This window comes from Meriones unguiculatus, chromosome 1 (genome assembly GCF_030254825.1).
Source record: "Meriones unguiculatus strain TT.TT164.6M chromosome 1, Bangor_MerUng_6.1, whole genome shotgun sequence".
In the NCBI taxonomy this organism is placed as follows: domain Eukaryota; kingdom Metazoa; phylum Chordata; class Mammalia; order Rodentia; family Muridae; genus Meriones; species Meriones unguiculatus.
Window position 1 is genome coordinate 117,994,772 of NC_083349.1, and position 22,040 is coordinate 118,016,811.

The 22,040-nt window shown below is 45.0% G+C and overlaps 1 protein-coding gene across 1 annotated transcript in view; it reads left to right on the plus strand.

Annotated features, from left to right (window-relative positions):
* The first annotated feature begins 397 nt into the window (after positions 1-397).
* Cyria (CYFIP related Rac1 interactor A) overlaps positions 398-22,040 on the plus strand; it is a 106,069-nt gene continuing 84,426 nt past the window's right edge. Inside the window, exon 1 of the mRNA XM_021631636.2 lies at positions 398-507. The gene's annotated coding sequence lies outside the window, so the exon portion shown is untranslated. The remainder of the gene's footprint in view (positions 508-22,040) is intronic.

The window sequence follows — 22,040 nt, forward strand, 5'->3', positions numbered from 1 at the left end:
GGTTGTGAGAACAAGCAGGGTCCACAATGCAAAGTAACTTGAAAGCAGGGGCTAGGATTTTGAGGTGATCTGGTTTGGACACTAGCGTCAGTGTGGGTGTATGTTAGTGGCCCGTGGGAATTGTGTCTTTGGGGTTTTTTGTTTGTTTGTTTGTTTGTTTGAAGGGGGAGGTAGATACGGAGGAATTCAGGCCTCCTAGTGAATAGCAAGGCAAGTGGCCCAGCCGAGGGAGGGCAGTGTTACCATGAACTGGGAGGTAAGGTGCTTAACTCCTGGGTGCAGCTCCTAATGCCTATAGGCGAAGGGAACCCGGCCCGCGGGTGACAGCGGGGTGGGATTCCCGGGCCAGGGCGGGGCGGGCCTTGGGGCGGGGCGGGGCGGGGACGGGGCGGGGCGGGGCGGGGCTGGAAGCCGACTCTCGGGTTGCGGCTGCCGCGGGAGAGGCGTCTTCAGCAGCGGAGCAGGCGGCCGAGCGAGAGCTAGGCACTGACAGCGGGAGCGACTCTGGTGAGCGGGCGGCGGAGCCGGCTGGGGCGCGGCAGGGAGCAGGGGCGGGGAGGCGCCGAAAGAGGCTCCGCGGAGGCGTGGGGGCCTCCCGGGCGCGGGACATGGTGGAGCGGGGCGACCGAGGCCCTCCTCGCCTGGCCCGCGACGCCCTGCAGCCCTGGGCGAGGGAGGGAAGCAGCTAGCTCCTCGACCCGGTCTTGAACCGTTCTTCTTGGTTCCCGAGCCAGAGGTCTGTTTGTCCATTGCTCCTTCTCTCCGAGACTCTCTCCTGATTTTATTCCTTTTCCAGACGACTCCCTTCACCCCTCGACCATTCCCACCCCTGCCCCTCCCCGAACCTTCATCTCAAAGCTGATTTTCAGAGACCCCCAACGTTCCCCCTCAGGGTTCCCCTGCGAGGGCCCCGCCTCCGCCCCCCATCTTTCTGCAGCCCCAAGGCGTGGATGAATCCCGCCCCGGCCCCTGCACACCTGCACCCCTCTGCTGCCACCTGCCACAGAGGTGCTTAGCCAGCGGGCAAACTGCTGTGCCTAGGACCTCGCCTCCGCCGCGTTCACTCCCCCTCAGCCAGAACTCCTAACTAGAGTCCAGCAGGAGGAGACGTTTCCAAGCTGGAGCTTCGGGAACAATTTGACCCACTTCCCGAGGCATTGGTCTCAGGCCAGCCATGCTTTTTGGTAGACACACCTGTCTTGCTTGCCAGCCTCGGGACTGACAAGAACACCTCTTGTCAAAATGTGCCAGCCTGTGCCTGATTCCTTCTCCAAGCTGTTAAACTTCCTGGCCTGTGTCACCAGAGTCAAGGTCTAGAGCCTTGGCTATTTAAATCTGATAAAGCTTTCACCCCGTCCTAACCCCTCAATCCCTGTTAAGATCCCCAGAATTCTATCAGCCATCATCGGAGAGGAAGGGTCCAGTACCGATAGTATTCTGGCTATGATTTCTTCTTCTCTGTGGGTGATTCCCTGCCCGATCCATAGAGAACCCCAGGAACAGTCATAAAGCTCTCCTGAAGCTTCATGGTGTCCCTGTTAGAAACTTTTCCTACTCTCACCAGTCACCACATCTTCCAGGTTGGCCCAGGCTATCTGCACAGTATTGAGTCCCCAGGGCATGGAAAGCTGGGCTAGGACCATGCAGGGCTAGGACCTGTGCTCAGCAGCAAGAGGTTGGTGGTTCCTGGCCAGGCCTCAGCTTGGGAAGACCAGCCTGTTAGGATTGTTCCCAGTTGGACTGAATTTCACATCGCTGGTAGAGGGGTTTGAAGACTTCAAGTGAAGAGAGGAGGCAGACCAAGGGCTGTTTTTCCTGCCTGTTTCTGACTGTCTTGTGTTGCTATGGTGACAGTTTTGCCTCTTCCTCCCCCTGACTCTTCTGGGAGCTGGTTTTTATTGGTCTGTTGTCCTGTCTTTTATGGCTCTAATTTCTTCTTTCTACTTGCTCTGAAATAAACAGTCATAAACATGGGCACTGGGCCCAGGCTGGGGGTTGGCAGAATTCACCTCCTACAGGCCCCGAGCTCCTGTGAGGAAAGAAGACTGAATGAAGAGCAGTGGGATGTACCTACCATACTCCTTCTTGCTCTTGGCTTTGGGGAGGGGACAGTAGCATCTCAGGTGGGCTACATAGTTGCTAGGGCACTTCTAGGGGTGCCAAACACTTATGATAGCACACTGGGGTGTTTTTATGTTCAGTATAATGTTCTGGGGGAGGGGCGACCCCCACACTCTACTTTGCAGATGATGCAACTAAACTCAGAGGAAGTGAATTGTTTCCCATGGGCTGCAGCTGATGTGAGCACGCAGTCAGCCTGAAGATTTGATCAATGAAGGGAAATCATGGAACTGATACGTGGGGCAGGCTCCCTGCCTCCTGTCCTCCTGTGCTCTCTGGTCTGTCTCCTAGAAGACCTGTACATCAGGAAGTTAACTAGAACAGGTTCCAGCCCTGACCCTGGGGATGCAAGCTGCTTTCCATGCCCTTTGGGCATCCTGAACCCCAAGTGCTGGGGACCCAAGTTGAGAGCAGAGTGAAGCCACTTGTGACTTCCTGTTTTTACTCAGTGCTGAGAAAAAAATCAGTTTGCTTTTGCTTATGCTCCCAGGGCCTAGATGCAACCGGATGAGTCAGGGACACAGAGCCAGTCCTGAGTGAGGAGTTCCCAGAGAGCTAACCCCCAGCCATATCACCCACTGTCCCCTGTCAGTGACACTCTGCAGTGAGGCTGCTCCTCCCTTCCTGGTTATTTCTCTTCCTTGCATTCTCTCTGTCCTCCCTTTGTACAGCAATGCTCCAGGCTTGTTGTATTAGGGCATCATGAAAAGACAAGGGCATCAACAGTCTCTCTGTCAGCTGTTGACTCAGAGGAAGTCAGTTCACTCACATGGACTGTATTCTGTCTTTAAAATAGACTTGACAGCATCTTTATCTTTTCTATTGGGTGTTGCTTCTTCTTTTAGGATGGGATAGGTTAGCCTACTAGGTGTGTTTTGAATGGTTGAAAGGCTGAAAGACCTTTAATGCCATAGGTTATGTTGGGAGATGTAAGGTTAAAGATGCCTGAGCCAGTATTGGCAAGTTGAAAAAGTAAGGACTTTAACTCACAGTCTGTCTGGCTAGTGGCGTTTTCTCAAGTTCTGTTGTGGAGTGTTGTTCATGGAATACATACCTTCATTTATACACTTTATATTTATGTACCAAATACAGTGCATGGATCATGGAGACATGACTGTCTTTGCTAAGCAATGTGGTCTGGTTGAAAAGGTAGCCTTAGAAATAGAAGTGTTTTGACAAAGGGATAGGTGATTTAGATAGCATGGCCTTTGTGGCTGATGTACAGCTCTCCTACTACTGTTGTCTTGGAGGGGCCTCATTTAGCCTTTATTTAGGGTGATTACTGAAGAGAGCCCTCCCTTCAGTTCTGGTGAACGCATGGCAAGGAGCCTGCCCTGCCTGCCTCTGTGAGTTTTGATTTGTTCACAATACCTCTGATTCCTACTTCATCGTGGTTAAAAATACTGTCTAAGGAATTCCAAGATGGGGTCTTATGGTGACTGGAAAGAGAGAGGATGTTGTAATCACACATGAATTTGAGCTCTGTGTTGGTATGTTCTGGTTGTGTGGTCCTGGAAGTCTACCTGACCTCACTGATCTTCCATTCTAGTGTCAGTAAAACTCTAATATGTGCACTTGCCTTGTAGATTAAATGATCTTACGTATTTATAGGGTCTGGCATGGTGCCAATCTCACAATAGACTTGCTGTTATTTAGTTTTATTGATTAGAAAAGAGTTCTCTTGTTACTGGGCCTCTGAGTCTTCTTAGAATCCCAGGATAGGGCTTTCTGGATGAATTCTGGCCCTTGGAGATCCATTCATTATCTAGGAAGGTTAAAAATTGCCCACAGTCAGACTCCTAGCATTGCTATTTAATCCTCTAGTTATCTCTCACCAGACAAGCCATGTTCCACAACACCTGTACAAGTGCCAGTCTCTAACACTTTTTGAAATGGAAACATGCTTCCAGAGTTTCAGGAATGCATTTTATCTATGAAAACTCTGTAAAATAAATGTTTGCTTAAAAAAAATCCTGGACCTGTTTAACTGCCCCCTTATTTGTTTTTAAATCGAGAATATATATGTGCATACATTAGCTTGTCTCTATTCTGCATTTAAAGAAATGGGGGCAGGGAGGTAAAATCACTTCAGCTAGAAAGTGGCAGGGCCAGAATTTAAAACTAGGTCCTGCTTACTCTTTGTGCCATGGCTTACAGTCTTGTCATTTCCTTGGCTGGTCTGTCAGTGACCTAAAACAAGTGTGTTTGGAGAAAACGAGTGTAGTTTTAGTAAGGGTAGAATTGGTCAGTGCTGTAGTAACCCAGACGCATAGTAAATACTCAGAGAATTTATTAGGGTTTTGCTCCCAGTACAGCATTAACAAGGTTTTTTTGCAACTGGCTGCGGATTTCTTTTTACAAGTGATGAACAGAAGGGACTTTGACAGGTATTAGTTAAGAAAGAACAGTTGATGAAATTTGAAGTGGTTTTGTTAGCACAAGAATGGATTGCTGGTTTGTCATTAAAATAACCCAAATCATTGGGCAGCCCAGGATTTTATCTTTGAACACATGAACGGAAAACATCACAAGTGTCTCTCTGGGTTGTAGATATTGAGACGGGAGATATGACAGATGGAGTTCAAATGGTTGATGGCAGGCAGGCATGGGGGCGGGGAGCTTTACAGAGGCAAAGGTGATGTGGATTTGATCAGTCAGTGCAGCTCATGTCTAGGAAGAGGAGAGTGAGAACTGGTTTGAGCGCTGTTCCCTGGCCTTCCTAGGTAAGGTGGAAGCCTTAGGAACTCTACTGCCCCAAGTGCTGAAGACAGGGACCAAGGTTCCCAGCAGTGTGCTTATCAGGTCCAGCTGAGCACAGCAGACAGATGCGTTTCTATTTGCAATTATCTGAGGGTCTGAGTCTGGTGTCTGCTTATTTAATGACTTCACTTTCTAATAAAAATTCTGTGTGGCATAGATAATTAGATTTTTTAAATGAAACTGGGAAATAGAGTGCCCCCAAAGAGTTTAATTGCACTTTTATGATGGATCAAGCATAAAAATGGGATCATTCATTCATAGAACAAATGCATACTATGTGGGTTCTTGTCTTTTGCCTGTGCTAGGTTGAGAGCATACAGATCAATGTGGTATCATCCCTGCCCTCAGATAGCACTCACTCCAAATGGGAAGCAAAGGAGGAAGCACTTGCCTACACATGCCCAGAGTCATAATACAGCTAGCTAGAGGAAGAAGAAAAATGATGCAACAGAGCCCATTCTCCTCTTCCATTTAGGCGTCATCTCAGGGCACCTCAGTTTCCCCTTGAATGCTGGAACACAAAAGTGTGTGCCCACAAATAACAGCTGTGCTCAACTCTCAACACCCAGCAAGCCTCTTAGTTTCTGCTTCCCTGTGTATAAAACTGGATGGATGTGATGGCTGGAAAGGACTTTTCCACATGTAGTCTGATGCCCTTCAAGCCTCTTCGGTTCATTTTACTCAGTGGCCAGTGAGGAAGGGAGTTCTGGCAGCTTTAGTGAGCCAGCTTGTTGAGAGAGAGCTGGGACTGGGGAGAGTCAGGAGTACTTCCAGGGAATCCTTTTAGAGGCCAGGGAAACCCTGCTTCCTCCCAGGAAGGGAGCCATTTTCTGATTGAGCACCCTCCCAAATGATTGAAAGCCAAAGCTGATGAGAGCAGAAAACCAAGGAAGGTCACAGGTGTGGAGCAGACCTAATACCATAGTCCATAACTTTCATTAAGGCGAATGGAGAAGGGGGGTGGTCTCACAGGTACTTAACACCTACAGTTGTCTTCTTCTTTGAGTTAATGTCCTTAAAAACCTCCCCCTTTTTGGTGGGGACCCTTGTCTCACCTTTTTAACTAAATTAAAATGCACATGAGGCGTATTGAACAATATTCTTAACCTGGGTCTTCACGTTCTCTCAAGGCCATTGGCAACTAGGTCTTGGTCCACGCAGGAGAAGTTTAGCAGGCAAATCCAAGCCAGCTAATTTGGAGAGGCAGCGTGCTGTGGACAATCAGGAAACACCATGAACCTTATGTCCACACCATCCACTCACTCATGCCTGGGCTTTGATGAGTTGTCTCTTTTTCAATTTAATTGTATTTTAGTTTTGAGTCTTCTGCTGCCCCTGGTGCTCTGTGGGCAGCAGCATTTGTGGAACAACAAAAGATCTTGTCAGCAAGATAGTACCCAGCATATGATCACCATCTGGGACAAAGTTCTGGAGAGCATGTGCAACCCTGCCTTGTGCTTGGGGAAACTGACATCCAGAGATATCTACAGGAGCTTCCATCGTGTTGCCTAGATGGTGTCTGCTCCTGCATAAAATGCCTTTCAGAGTCATTTTTTCTTTGTTCCCCACCCTGTAAATAAGAGGCACACATACCTGAAGAATGTGGCACTTATAAGCAAGTGCCCTGATAAAATACTTATTTCCAAAAGGAAGCAATTTCGTGTTCATCAGAGGCACTTCCTTGCTTTAAAATTGTAATAAACCAAATCAAATCAAGCCTGTGTTTTAAATATGTCCCTGTGACTGACTGATGTCTTCCAGGGTGTCCTTTGCTCAGGATACTTTGTCAGAGAATGTGATCTGATAATAATGAGCTGAGCCTGAACTCAGCCTTGCTGAGTGGTGGGTCCCTCCCAGTTGAGGCAGGTGCTATGTAATGTATTTTTTATACTCTTCCCTGGGACAGCTGGCAACCCTGGGAATACAATATAACTATGTTCTCAGCTTACAGAATGACAGAGTCAGTTGTGCACGAATATCTCTGGTGTCTTTCTTTGTCCTAGTTTGAGCAGGAGATGGATGGATGGATGGATGGATGGATGGATGGATGGATGGATGGGTGGATGGATGAATAGGAGATATTAGAGTAGTAGAGAGGCAGAGGAGAAAGGAGTGAAGGTGAAAAAGAGAAGAAACAGTGAGAAGGAGAGGAAAAGGGAAGAGGGAAAGGAAGGGAGATGGAGAGTGATGTATATATATATATATACACACACACACACATATATATATATATATACATCACTCTCCATATATATATTGAGAGAGACAGTCAGACAGACTCTACTGTTCTGAAATCCAGAATAATGACATGTACCTGGGAGTCATTGAGCTTCTTTGAAGCAAACAAATATAAGTTGAAATCTTGCCATTTCCCTTGGTCAAGTTCCTTAAGTTTGTGAAGTTTTCCAGTTTGTGAATGGCAGTTGATGGTGTTTATGTCTCATAAGAGCTATGTGGATTAAATATTTATCGGGTTTACTTTTTGCTTGGGCTTTGACTAGAATCTGTTTGAAAATTTTGGCTGTTCCTCTTTGGTGTTCTGGCATGAACTGCCACAAACTTCCCCCTGTAGCTGAATATCCCCAGAAAAGTCCCATCCTATAGGCTCCCATCTCTTGCCCATGAGCCTTGGTTCCATAGCACACACAAAACAACATTGGTGTAGTGGTGCTGGAAAACTGAGCATCAGTCTGTGCTTGTCTGTTATCAGTACCCTTGCTCATTTCCTTCATTTTTTTTTCTGGTGTATTGAGATTTCATTCCTGAGCTCATGAATACCTTCACAAGTAATAAATAGGGTCAAAAGCAATTTTCTGACATATATACAGCCTCTTATTGTAGAGTTCAAAAATCTAAAAAGCCCTGTAGGTAGAATTATGGTTCCATCACTCCTTTGGAAGTAAAAAGCTAGCCCTATTTTATGTGAGCCTATTTATAACGCTTATTTGTCTCACTCGGGATGAATGAGTTTTTCAGTAAAGAGATGAGTGCTTCAGACCCTCCTGGGGGTGCACATAATAGATAGTTATGTGTTTTGTTCCTTTCTGAAGTATGGAGAACCCTGAATTTACAGGCACATCTGGTCTGAGAAAAGTGGATCACTGAGAATGGATGGACTTTTATTACAGAATGCCTACAGGACCTCACAGTATCCCTAGGGTTAGGAAAACACAGCCACATGTTCCACCTCTGGAGAGAGAATGGCACAGTGGTTAGGTTATTGGCATCATGACACAGGCTAGTGTCATGTGGGAAGAGGGTCATTCAGGAATAGGAAATGTCGGTTGAGAAAATGCCTCCATCAGATTGTCAGGGTAGGCAAATCTGTAGGGCTTTTTTGGGGTTCATGATTGATGTGGGAAGGCCTATTTCCCTGTGGGTGGTGCCCCTTTCCCCAACCCTGGACAGGTGGTGTAAGGGAGCAAGCTGAACAATCCCATAAACAGTGTTCCTCCATAGATTCAGTTTCAGTTCTTGACTCCAGGTCCTTGCCTTGAGTTCCTGCCCCTGACTTCCCTTAATGTTGGGCTATGATTGTGACACAGCATACTATAGCAGGTATCTTCCATGGTTACTTTAGGTCTTGGTTTTTATCACAGCAATAGAAAGCAAACTAGAACAGATGGAATGGTCACACCGTTCATTCCATTCTAACCAAAAAGATCAATGGCCATTTTCATACTTTTTCGCTTTATTTAGAGTGTATTATGTGAACATATAAAGAATAAAACAGTAACAGCGATTTGTTTAAATATGGCTTCCAAAAGTTTCAAAAGAACGAAGCAGCTTTCCTAACAGAACTTTCTTAGAAGTAAAAATGAGTTGGAATGTTGTTGTTTTGTTTTGTTTTTTTAAGCAAGTGTGGCATTAGGGGAAGATAGAAGGGACTTTTTCAGTCTGACTCATCATTTTAGCTTTGTGAGGAGGAACCAGGCTCGAAGAGGGAGCATGGGGAAGTGAAAAGCCCCAAGCTGAGCGTGAGAAGGTCTTGGCTCTCAGTTTGGGCTTGCTTTTGACTTACTGAGTGACCTTGGACTTGTTACTTCCTTTCTCTGCCTCCTAGGAATCAGGTTTAAGTAAATGCTCTTTATCTTTCCTTGAGCCTGGGTGTGGATGCCAGGGCCCTGAAGGACAGGAATTAGAGAAGGGGGGTGTACTAACTGCCTGCTGGTGGCTTCCTCCCATGGCCTCCATTCAGCCCATGCATACTCAGAAGGATCCAAGAAGGCCTCCTGTATTCTCTTTTTCTTCTGGAACTTTTCTTTACTTTTCTCTTAACAGTGATCTTTCCATGCTGTTAGTTGCTGTGTTTCTGATGTAGTTTGTCCCCAGAACCTCCATTGTCATTCCTAGGGACAGTACCGTCAAGGGCTTACTGTTTGATGGACCGAGAAGATAGCAACCACAGCCCTGATGTGACCATTGTCAGTGATTGCATGACTCTCTATAATGTTCAGTGAACACACTGAACATTGTGGTGTCAAAGAGGGCTGGAACATTTCCCTCTTGGGGAGCAGAGACCTGGGCCGGTCTGCTCAGGAGAATGGAGGGATACAGAGTCCACTTCTATAGTTTGCTCCTTTGTGTGGACCAGATACTGAAATTCGGACATTTAAGCAAAGAAATTGTGTTAGCAATGCCCAAACAGCTCCTCTCCTCTTCGCTTTCTTTCTTTGTCTTTTGAGTATATGCTTTCTTCCTTATCTTGCCTTTCTTTGTCTCTCTCGCCTTTTTGCCTTTTGAATTTATGATTATTGTGTAATAAATCTGGCTTTGCCCTGTTGAAAGTTGAACCTTATTCCAGGATCTGTTAGGTGTGACAAGTTGTAACTCTACATTCTTTGAGGACCTCTCCTGATCATCTGGAGATTCTCCCTTAACAGGAACTGTGACAGGGCCAAGGGCTTTCACATAGCAGGTAGTTTACAAGGTGAAGAAACGACAGTTGGGTCTGGGGCCTTACACGCCTTTGACAGGTACAGACTGTTGGCGTCTCACGGAAACTATAAATAAGGCCCACCTCAGAGTGCAATTCTAGAGTGTTGGACTCTCTCTCTCTCTCTCTCTCTCTCTCTCTCTCTCTCTCTCTCTCTCTCTGTGTGTGTGTGTGTGTGTGTGTGTGTATGTGTGTGTGCCTGCTATGACACGTGGGTGATGGAGTTGAGAGGGAAACCTGTGGCAATTGATTCTCTCCCTTCACCACATAGGTTCCAGGGATCAGATAGGCCATTAGGCCCACCAGCATGAGCCTCAACCCAGTGAGCACGCTCACCATGCCTCCAGTGTTTATATAATGTGGTATATGTGGGAGAAGTGCAAGTGTTTATCCAGTGTATGTTTGAGTGTAGGCCAAATGTGCAGAATGAATATATGTGTACTGTAATGTGTGTGTGTCTTGTTTGTGAGTGTATGTGTGTAATTTGCACGGTCTGTGTGAGACTGTGTTGTTTTTACTGCATGCTGTAAGTGTGCGCAAGCTATTAGGTGTGTGATAAGAGTATGAATGTATTGCATGGATGTGCTTTGTGTGTGCTGGCTGTGAGCAGAGGAGTGCATAGTGGGGTGTGTGTGGAGTGCACATGTTGGGGACATTGTATATTCTTTCAGATTTAGGGCAGTGTTGCTTCATGCAGGACCCTCCCAGGTTTTATAGACACGGCTTTGGCTCAGGACAACCCTTGCTTTTGTGTGACACATGAAAGAAATTGGCTTCTCAAGTGTTCCTGTAGCTGAAGCTGGGGGACCTTCTGGGACTTTTTAGGCACCACTGACCACAGAAAAAGGCAAAGCTGAAACTAAGTGGCAGAATGCAAGTGAATCATGCCTCCTGGGAGAAGTTTCTAATTGTTCTGCTTCAGAGACAGACCCTTGAATTCATTCTCAGCATAGTTTTAAAATATCCAAAGCATTTGAGTATGGCTCTAAAAAGAAAAACTTGAATATAGGTTTTAAAAGAAGAGGGGACTTAGCATGTATTCCATTTTGCTTAACGTAAATCTTTGGTGGAAGTGGGAAAGAAAGAAGAAAAGAGGTACCAGAGGAGAAACTGTTGAGTTGTCTCCACCCTGTGGAGCTACATCTTGCTCTGTCTTTGCCTCCTGCATGTTCTCACAGGTCAAGCCAGCTGAGGTAAAAGAGGTCTGGGATGAGCTGTGAAAGAGAGGGGACAGAAGCAAGGATAACCCCTAGCTACACAGTTTTGCTTACTGAGCTGGTGGCCATTAGTGAGAGGCTGTGGGCCAAGAAAGGCTTGTGTGGATGTTGAGCCTGGTTCTGCAGCATCTGGCCTGGCCTTGGTGAGGTCTGCTTCCCTCTCTGAGCCTCAGCCCTTTGACGTCTAATGAGAGAGTTTGATAAGGTGTCTCGTAAAGCTGGACTGGGAGACAGACCTGGCCCTGCATACCAGTCCCAGAGGCTCTTGGGATGGGTGGGAGGGCGGGGCAGATCTAGCCTGAGGTTACTCTTACAGAGAGCCTCTTTGTGCAGGGTGGGCATTGGGATTCCCTCTGAATGTAATGTGAATGTGGGGATGAATGTGAATATACCAACGTTATATACATAGTTCCTGCTTGCTACCCATTTTATCCCTTCCCTCTTCTTCCCTCCCCTCCTTCTTCCTTCTGTTCCCATACTGTACTTACTGTAATCTACTAGTAAGCTAGTGAGTTTTGTAAATTTAATTTATCTGTTATACCTCAAATTCAGCAGCTGGTTTGAATCGCCCGTATAAACTGCGACAGCTCCAGTGTGCTCACTGTTATGTGGTATATACAGGTGAATTTTTTTTCTAACCAAAAATTTTTATGTCACCACGACCCAAGTTGTCCCCTAAGTTTTCAAAGAATTCTTAAATCTTCTGCTGTACTAACTAAAATGAGTTATGTTTCTCAGCAAACATTTAGCTGTTATTGCGTATTAGTTAATCTTGCTGGGAGCCTTGTGTATACACTTCTCAAGCAACAGATACTTCAAGGCACTTCTTTATTTCTCCCTTAAGAGTCAAGACACGGAGACTAAGAATGCTTTTTTTTTTTCTTTCTGAAATTGCATAAAGACAAAAGACCCAAAGTGGGGAGCACGACTGGGGTACTGTCTGTCTCTGAACATTATCTGTATTCCCATATCACACAACTCATTATGGTTCTGGGTCACTTTTTTTTTTTTTTTTTTTTTTTTTTTTGGCAACGGAAGAAAATCCCATTTTCTGTCCATGACTAGATGTTAGGCTTCAGAAAAATACAACCCCAGCTTGATGTCTTTGCCTTTTTCCCAAATGGAGTTTCATGGTTCCCCCCTACCTCAATGTATGTAAATTCTATGCAAATAGTATCTTCTGTTTGCCATGTGCTTCCAAAGTGCCAGATGCTGCTCTGGAAACTTTCACATGTGACAAGTAGTGGAAGAAGATGCTGGGTGCTCATTATATACAGAGAGAGGCTTAGACAGAGGGTTGCACTGAACCGCCCAGAGGCAGATCCCATAAGAAGGGCTTGGCCGGCTTTATGCAGCAGCCATTCACAGACCACAGGTCAGAGACTATTTGGTATTTTGCCCTGGCCTGGATTCCAGGCTCTCTTATTAAAGCCTGGGATCAGCTCCTGGTGACTCTTTAGGTCCTACTGTACTGGGCTTCCCCAGTTTCTTTCTGTGGTTAAAACTCAGGCCTTTGGTTGTGGAGAAAGACACGCTTCCTTTTGGCTTTTCCCATGTTGCATCGGCCCATGCTGTGGTTGGTGTTAGTTATTTCTTACTGTTGGAAAATCCTTTTTTTTTTTTCTTTTTCTTTTTCAGTTTTATGGCTCATTATAGTCTTGAATTTATTTTGTATTAGCCTCATACTGCAAGAAGAAAAAGATGGAATATTATCTTCCCCAAATCACAAACAAGTTGTCTCCTCTTTTTTCTCTACTTGTCTTTACCTCAACGGATCCTTAGGCGTTCTAATTTATCCTTAGGGATTCTAATAGACCTTCCTTCTAAAAACCTTTCCTGTTCCCCACCAGATTCATCCATCCATCTGTTCAATGGATATATTCATTGAATATCCACAATCAGGTACCTTTCTGGGGGTTAAGCAGTAACCCAGACAGATAAAAACTCCCTGGCTTCACCTATATGAGTATAAGGCGATGGTTCTCATCCTTCGTAAGGTGGACTCTTTAATACAGTTCCTCATGTTGTGACTCTCAACCACAGAATTGCTTTTGTTGCTACTTCACCGCTGTAATTTTGCTACCATTGTGAACCATAGTGTAAGCGTCTGATATGTAGGGTATCTGTTATGCGACCCCCATGAAAGAGCCATTCGACCCCTGCCCCCCCAAAGGGGTCACAACCCACAGGTTGAGAACCACTGGTGTGGAGGGTGAGGCTTGGCTGGGAGGAAGTGTAGACACTATTTTGAGCAAGATGGTCAGGGAAGGCCTCACCAGAAGGTGGGGACTGTGTGAAGACCTGAAGGAAGTGAGAAAATGAACCTCATATGGGTAGCCATGGGAAACCGTTGTCCATGTCGAGTCTCGTGGAATAACAAACAGGGACTCGGTGTTCCTGGCCTGATGCTAACCACAGCTGAGTGGCCGTGGTATGCTTCCGGTGGTGAGGTTGCCAGCCAGCCTGGATTCTAGAACCTCCTGACTCCCTCTGACTGAGAACATAGACTTCATATTTACTGTTTCTGGCTCGCTGGTATGTCTGACACTAGAATGTGCGCCCAGAGGGCAAGCCTGGGCTGGTTTGTAATCACATCTCTAGCACAGCCCATGAGGCCTGGAGCAGGGAGAGAGTTCAGCTTTTGTGAATACATCTGCTTTCTTTTTTCAAAGCCAAAAGTCCTAGTTAAAGATGCTTCGAATGGGAGTTTTGGTGGCGTGCTGGCTCCACACCCCACTTGGCTAGATTTCTGCTAAAAAGCCATCGGGCAGGATTGCTGTAGAATGAATGAGGTGCCAGAAAAATCTGGAAGTGAAAGTAGTAGAGGGGAGACTGTTAACTGGAGTCCTGAGGATGAGGAAGAGCCCCCAGGGATTCACAGCTGGGGACTGGTGTTTTTAAAGTGTGACCGCAGGGCTGGACCCAGAAAGCTCTCCAGAAACCTTAAAGTGTGTTGGGATTTCATCCAGGATTTCCACTTACCATTGGGTTGACTCGGAAAGAAAAGAACTTTGTCTGACTAGGAGATCCTTATTCTGGCAGAGCAGAGCCCTAGTATCTAAGAGGCTTGCGTTTATTTTCGGGTGGGAAGCAACACTGAGAACTGCAGTTGAGCTTAAGGAGAGAGAAGAGGGCCATGAAGAGCACCAGGAGGATATATACTGCCTGTTCCACCTTCCTGTGCCTCCCAATCCAAAACCTGCATCCTTAGGGCAGAAAGATGCCCATAGCAACTTGTGCCAATGTAAGCGCGTTAGAAGATGGCAATGGATGGAAACTGAAGAGAGAGGCCACTTGAAGTTCTGCGGAGGCCATTGGGTGTTTATACAAGGGAATGATGAGCTTGGGATTTCAGCCAAAGTGTGTGTGTATATATATACATGTGTATGAACATACATGTTTGTGTATCAGTTATTATATTGCTGGGACAGAGACAGGTGAGGAAAAGTTTCTTTTGGCTCCTGTTTCAGAGGGTTTCAGTCTGTCATAGAGGAAGGTACAGCATAGCAGCTCAGTTCCTGGTGGCAGTCAGAGCACATGGAGGAGGCTGTTCATACACCCAGGACTCGTCCCGAGTGAGATCCCGAGTGACCCGTCTTCTCCAAATAGGCCACAGCTTTTACAGTTTCCCTGACCAACATGAGCATATGTGGGGTACACTTCAGGTTCAAATTAAAACAGTGTGTATTCACCCAGAGTGTAAAATGGTATTCACACATGCACATTAGGGAGAAGGTAATTCCTTTTTAGCTGGTAAGTTGCAAGTGGAAGATTTGCTTAAATATAATATAAAGGGAAACCACAAAGGTTTGTCTTTATTTTTAGTTAAATAGCTGTTTTTGAGAGATGAACTGATTGCCCATGCACCTTAGGGAGCCTGGATGGGAAGCTGGAGAGATGGCTCGGGGGTTAAAAGCATACACTGTTCTTGCAGAGGATCCAGAGTTTGTCAGCAAACACATTATGTGGCTCACAATTGCCTATTGCTCCAGATCCAGGGATCCAGTGTTCTCTACTCGCACCTGCAGACAGTTACACATACCTGCTCCCTACACAGACACACACATACATACACACACATAAACACACATACATACACAAATTAAAAATAAAATAGATATAGAAGAAGCCTGGGTAGGTTGCATAAGGTCTGGCCTAGGGTGAGTGAACTCTTTTGGTCCCTAACACTTGCAAAAAGTTGTCTGATTCAAATGCACATTATGAATTTTTGAAGTCGAGGTGTTAAAAACAGCAACAACCACAAGAAAACACTTTGGGTACCTGATATTAAAGAATGCAAAGTTAATTCTATGTCAGCCATCGATGTCTCTTGGCCTTTCCCCTCCTCGTGCTCCAGTGGGGTTGATCTCTGTCCGGCTTTCCTCCCTCGGGAGGGTATTTTACAGTAACAAGCAAGCTTTGACACAGACTGAAAAGTTCTGCAAAAATTGCAGTATGTGAGTCACATGCTATTAGGGACCTCTGTTCACCATGTGATGCCTGGGTTGAGATGAAGTCTTAACATTTGTTCGGAACTCAATTTGTGTCAACTTTGCTCCTCTTGGTATGCCTCCAGCTGCCTGTTCGGGCTTTGTTCCAGCCTTCAGAACTACTTTTCCTGATTTATATTAGTCTTCAGTCTCCGTGGTTGAATGTAATGCTTTAATAACGTGCGCATGGGCACACTTAGCTGGCTACCAGGAGGTGATTATTTTCTTTACTTGCTATTGGAGTAATGGGGGTGGGAGGGATGCTTAGAGGAGGCAGGCCTGGTTCTGCATGGAAACCTCATCTGTGGGCAGAGGGGGAGGGTGGTGTCAAAATTCAGCCTAGTCTGGGTTAGCATTGGAACCCAGAGATGTGAATTGTGGTGGGAAACCACATGCAAGGTGCCAGTTCCCCCAGAAATAGCTGTTGAGAGCCAAGCTTGCTAGCAGAGGGCTGAATTGCTGCAGAATGCCTTTCCTGTCTGCCCGCAAGTGAGGTTGGGAAACAGGGAGCCAGGGTGAAGTGTGTCTAAACCGATGATCAAGCTGACTCACCCACCCTGTTGAATAAGTTTGTTTGCTTTTTTTTTTTTAATCGAAAGTAAAAGGGAAAGGAGAATAAAGGAAGGAAGGAAGGAAAGAAAAAAGAACAGTAAGTTTTGAAGCAACAACAGGAACAAGAACATTGTGTCAGTCACTGCAGTCAGAGCCTGCACGCTTCTGTCCTGAATACGTACCTCCTTGAGGAGGCTGGGAGGTCAATGCTCTTTATGTCCTCCTGAAATCACACGCCCTCTGTTAGAATTCTCCATTCTCAATTCAGGCCATGTGGTGGGCATTCTGGGAATTTTTGTAGAGGAGTCTTAGACCGCTCCCCATCCTGAGCTCAAGGAGATGTCCCAGGGCCACAGAGGACCAACACCCCTTTCAGAGATACTTCACTCCTATCAGTGTGACCACATGACACTATTCAGCATTGGGGGTGAGAGCCCAGGAGCTGGCCCATCGTGTACTTTTATTTGTGTGTCTTTAGTTGCATGCCTCTTGTTGTCTTGCTAGATCGCTTCTGGTACTACGAAACGTCCCAGAGACCAATGAAACCTTTATGGTATTTTGGAGTTCTAAATATCTGAAGTTTGTATAGGTTTTTACTTTCATATAGGTAGGGCAGTCTTTTCATTGTACTTGGCTAAAACAGTGTTCATGGGTTTGTTTGTCCTGCTTTTTAGGTCATTCCGGTTTGAGTTACCTTCCTATTGGGCTTTACCTACAGACTCTCATTCTTAGGGACCTTTCTCATAGAGTGGACTTAGTTCTCTTATCTGATCCACTATAGTGGTTGTAAACACAAAATGAGTTGGAAAAAAAGATGTAGTGTATCAGTCAGTGTTGCTGAGGGAAGAAACAAGATCCTAGTTGCAGTAGTTGATAGCAATATGTATCCTCCTTTGCCACGTTTCAGAGGCTGTGAGGGGGCTTCTGTGGTTCTTCCCACACTTCTTCTTATATCTGGGACTTGGGCTGAGGGACCAGATGCTTTCTGGAGTGTGTCATGCTCACTGCGAGGAGGAGAAGAGGGTGAGGAAAACAGCACAAGCTTGAGAAGCCTGCCGAAGCTTCTGCTGGGATACAGCATTCTCCATGCTGCTCACATTCCATTGGCTCAGCAAGGCAAACAACCGGGTGTTCTGTTAGTTGATACCCTTCCTCGCAGGAGTAGGTGACACATGCAAGTCACACAGCAGCCAGTAAGTGAGGCTATGCGATCTTTTGGAGTTGGGAAAATAATATGGACTAACGCTTACATGGTAAACCTATCACATAAGATATGAACGGTAGTAAGACAACATTTGATGGCATCGGATGAATGGAGTGTGTATCTGATGTCAGTGTTTTTGAGGGAAATAGCTAGCATATAGAAGCTTTATGATGGAGAACACTGTGCTGTTTACCCTACGTCTTAGGAGCCAGGTTAGCATTCTGCCTGGTAAGTAGTAGGTGGTCAATACATACAAGTTGCTCTGAATAAGTCTGAGATCACGGCTGCTCCTATATTCTAGAGACTTAGGAAAAGCAAACACAGTTGTTCCTCTATATCTGCAGATACACAGTGTGCAGATCCCACTTGCCACAAGTGGAAAACACTTGAAAATAGCTTGCATTCCAGCTGATTCCACATCAGTGTGACTGCTAGGCCTAGGGGGTTACTGAATGTGCACTTGTATTTGTCTTTGTCATTATTTCCTAAGCAATGCATTAGGCAGTGGTTTATATAGCATTTATATTGTGTTAGGCATTGTAAGAGGTGATTTAAAGTAATAGAAAACATATGTGTAGGTTACGTGTAAATATATAGCCATTTTGTAGAAGGATTTGAACATCTGTGGATGTGGGTGTCTGGAGAGAAACACATCTCAGGTAGATGACTAGATAATTGTGCTCTCTGTGATTAGAAAATTTGACAGTGCATGTATATCAGCTGTATGGTAGAAAGATGCATGTGTTTATCAACTTAGGCCTTAAATTAAAGCATAATTCAATTCCTGAAGCATTCTGCCCGATGTTAGGATTCATCATCATGTCAAAGAATATCAATATTGTCAATTTAACTGAGGGTTCCAGCATCTTGATGATCAATGTCTTTGGCAAGAACAGCAACCACATGGTGTGTTTGACCATTATAGCATCTTTCTTTGGGGCTGTCCTGGGTGCTTATGATTCTCGCTACCTCTTTACTGTAGCAGTTCTACCTTGTCTTCCGGGGGTATAGTGGTGACATCCTCAGCTTATAGAAAAGAAAATTAATACATCAAGACTCCAGGGTAGAAACAGAAACCTGAGTATAGATATGTTGATAGTTCTCCCTCCTGGGTAGCTTTTCCCCACACAGATAAAGCTACCTGTGGTAGGACACCCTCTCCCACCAACACACCCTCACCTCGGTCCTGAGAACATTCCTGAATCTGACTGTGTTACAGTCAGATTCCTTTCTCTGGAATGGGGACAGCATTGCTATTGTTATTTTGCGTGGTGAGGACTCAGTGAAGTGACACATGCAAGGTGTTTGGAGCCTGCAAATTTGGGATGGGGATGTGTATGGTGTGGGCTTCCTGGTTGGACAAGATTTCAAGTTAATTCCAGTTTGGGGCCTCAAGTTCTTGGAGTGGTTTGTGGGAATTTCTTATAGTGAGGCTCATTTGAAGCACAAAAGACATTCAGAGACCTTATCTCTCTTTGTCACAAACCTCTAGATTGTGTCTGGCCTGGGTCAGGCAATGCTAGGCTACAGAGACTCTAGCACCAAGTGAAACTCAGGAACCATGGAATGCCAAGATCCATCATAGGAGACGAGACTTAGAGGATGACAGGGAAAATTAACTGTGGACAAATGCTCAGCGTTCTAAGGCTATCCATACACTGGGAGCACCGTCTCATAGCTTCTGAGATGGTGGCACTCTATCAATCTGTGTCCCTCTGAAATCTTAACTAACTCACATCTTGAGAGGCCAGTGTGACCCACAGCATGACCTTCCATACAGTGACAGTGAAATGTAATTCTTCTGTGCTGCCGTGGAAATTCTAGTACATTTAGTTGAAATCATTTTGTCCTGAGCATCTAGAAATTTCAAAACGCACCCCGTCATCTCGTCTTTTGCTTACCAGGATTATTGGATATCAGCAAGAACAAAACAAACAAATACAGAATATAAAATGGATGGGCTCCCCTCCAAAAGGAGAAAAAGGGACTGGTGTGAGTGTGTTTTAGCATTAAAGAAACAAGAGGCCTTATTTGCACATCAAGTGTTCTTAACTTCTGCTGATATTAGTGAGGAAACACTCAGTACACAGCTCTGAAGTTAAATGGTGTGCTAAGAATCCTACGTTGTCATCTTTGATCTTCATAGTAGTCATGGGAATTACATCTTATTACCACTTGTCCCCATTTTGTGGAGGACAGAAAAGGATCTCATGTATGTACATACATGTCTCAGGTCATATAGCTGGTAACTGGAGGGTAAAGGATTTGAATCCTTAGTGCTGAGTGTGTCCAATCCATAGTACATGTTCTAGTCTTTGTAAGGATAGTGACCCGTGACCTGATGCCCTCTATATGGTACTGGGGAAATTTATCTCCCCAGATGCCTGGACCGATGTGTCTGAGGAATTATGTTGACAAAAATCTCTGTAATATAGCTTGAGGAGATTGTCAGGCGGGTTTTGATGACCAGATGTCCACTATAGACTCCCCTCCTCTTTCCCAGTAGCTTGTTAGGGAACAGAACAAGAACTGCTTTAGCCTGGTGTCCCAATGGGTGGCTTCTCCCTATAGACACCTTGTTCTCTTCTCCTCACAGCTGAATGTCTAACCCCTGGTGCTTCTGAGGATGTATAGTTATATCGGGATTATGGTGTGGTACTGGGCCTAGTTCAATCCTTCATTTGTCTTCTCATTCAGTCAACAAATGTTTATTGAAGCATACTATGTTACAGCATCTCAAGCAAAGTAAAACCTTTGCCCTATCATCTGTCTGTCTGTCTGTTTGTCTGTCAATTCCAGTGTCCACATTGTATTAGGCAGTGATAAATACAACTGAAGGATATAAGAACAATGGAGGTAGGAGTGAAAAGCATTTAAAAGTTATTCAGGGAAGATATTTGATGACTGGATAGATGAAAGAAGTTGCCCAGGTTGAACCATATAAATATCTCCAGGGAAATTGTAGAACGTACAAGATAGAAGGAAAAAGAAATTAGAGAGACTCTCCCTACCAGGGAGAATGTGGTTGTGAATCCAAGGAGCTGTAGGAAAGGGAGTATTTGGAATAGAATTAGTACAACCATCAGAGATCATGAGTGAGGTAGAGGCTGGACCCATATCTGGAGGATCTCATAGGATGTGTATTGAACAGGAGAAAGAAAACCAACACAGAAGAACCTTTGTATGCTCAGCTCTCAGGTGGGTCAAATCCTTTTTAATAATTTTTGCAAAGAAACTCCTTTAGGCAGTATATCTGAGGGAGCATGACTGAAATGCTTGTCTGTCATCAAATAGCTCACCAATAACAAAACCAGGGTGTAGACAGCTTTGGGCTTCAGAGAATATTTTAGACCTACATCAAACTTACAAAACATGTATTTTTGGAAGGAAGACTGTAGCCAATATAGTTTTGTTGCTTAAAACAAAACAAAACAAAACAAACAATTCTCTGTTACTTGGTATATTATTTTATCTATATCTAGGTATAGTTGTAAATATGGAGATATGGATTAAATAGATGATAGATCAATAGGTGGTAGATGATAATGACTGATAGGATAGAGTGAGAGTGAAAGAGACGGTGCAAGCTCTTCTGTAACTAATTCATGTAGTTACAGAAGCTCAGGAATTCTGAGATCTGTAGTCAGCACACTGGAGTGCCAGGAGAGCTGATGGTCTGTATCCGGCCTGGATCTGCAAGACTGAGAACCAGGAGATCTCAGTGTGGTTTCCAGTTCTAGTCCAAGTCTAAATGCATTTGCCCCATGTCCTAGTTTAAAGGTAGAGAGAGAGAGAGAGAGAGAGAGAGAGAGAGAGAGAGAGAGAGATTCTCTGCATGATCTTCTACTCAGGCCTTCAATAGATTGGAAGAGGCCCAGCCACTTGTGGGAGGCCACTCTGCTTTACTTTGCTTGTGGATTCAAAGATTCATAGAGGTCTCTCTCTCTCTCTCTCTCTCTCTCTCTCTCTCTCTCTCTCTCTCATTTATCAATGTATGTTTAGGCATCCTTGTGACCCAGGCAAGTTTCTATGTACAGTTAACCATGATGGAGAGCATTTTAAAAAGTATAATTTACCATGAGGAAGCCTCATCATTTTTCGGGGCTGCTTAGGCCATACCGGGAGGTCTGAGCTTGTTTGCCCCACAGCCCTATCAGCTCCTAGTCCTGGCTGGTTTCTCTAGATTCCTAAGATTCTTCATTTGGCCTATGTGAGCATGCGCCATTTTCCGGGCAATGCTCAATTTGGAGCCAACACCTGTAGTTCCAAACACGACACCTTTGCACACATTTGGGATATTTATTTGCTTGCCTTGACAAACATTTGTGGGTTAAATATGCAAACCAAGAAGAGGTGAGTTTGCCCATTCAGAGGCTCCCAAATGCCAAACCTAAGTCATTTGTAATTTTTGTTTGTGGTTATGAAATTGCTGGCAACAAATAGGGAAGAGAATTCTGGTTCTCATGGATCAGCTCTGCTCGCCTGCCAGCTCCCCTGGAACGTCTGCAAGTTCGATTGAAATATGACTTTCAGATGAAAAAATGTGATTGTGCTCCAAGTGTTCTTTCTCTCTTGATTTCTACTACAGTGAAAAAAACAAGAATTTATCCTTTTTTATTTTAATGCTAACTGCTTTGCTGGATAAATCCTTATGAGCTATTCCTAATGAGCTACTGATCTCTGAGAAGCTAAGTTGTGTTTCTGTGAGTGTGTGTGTGTGTGTGTGTGTGTGTAATATGCACATCCTGCTTTGTTTTTCT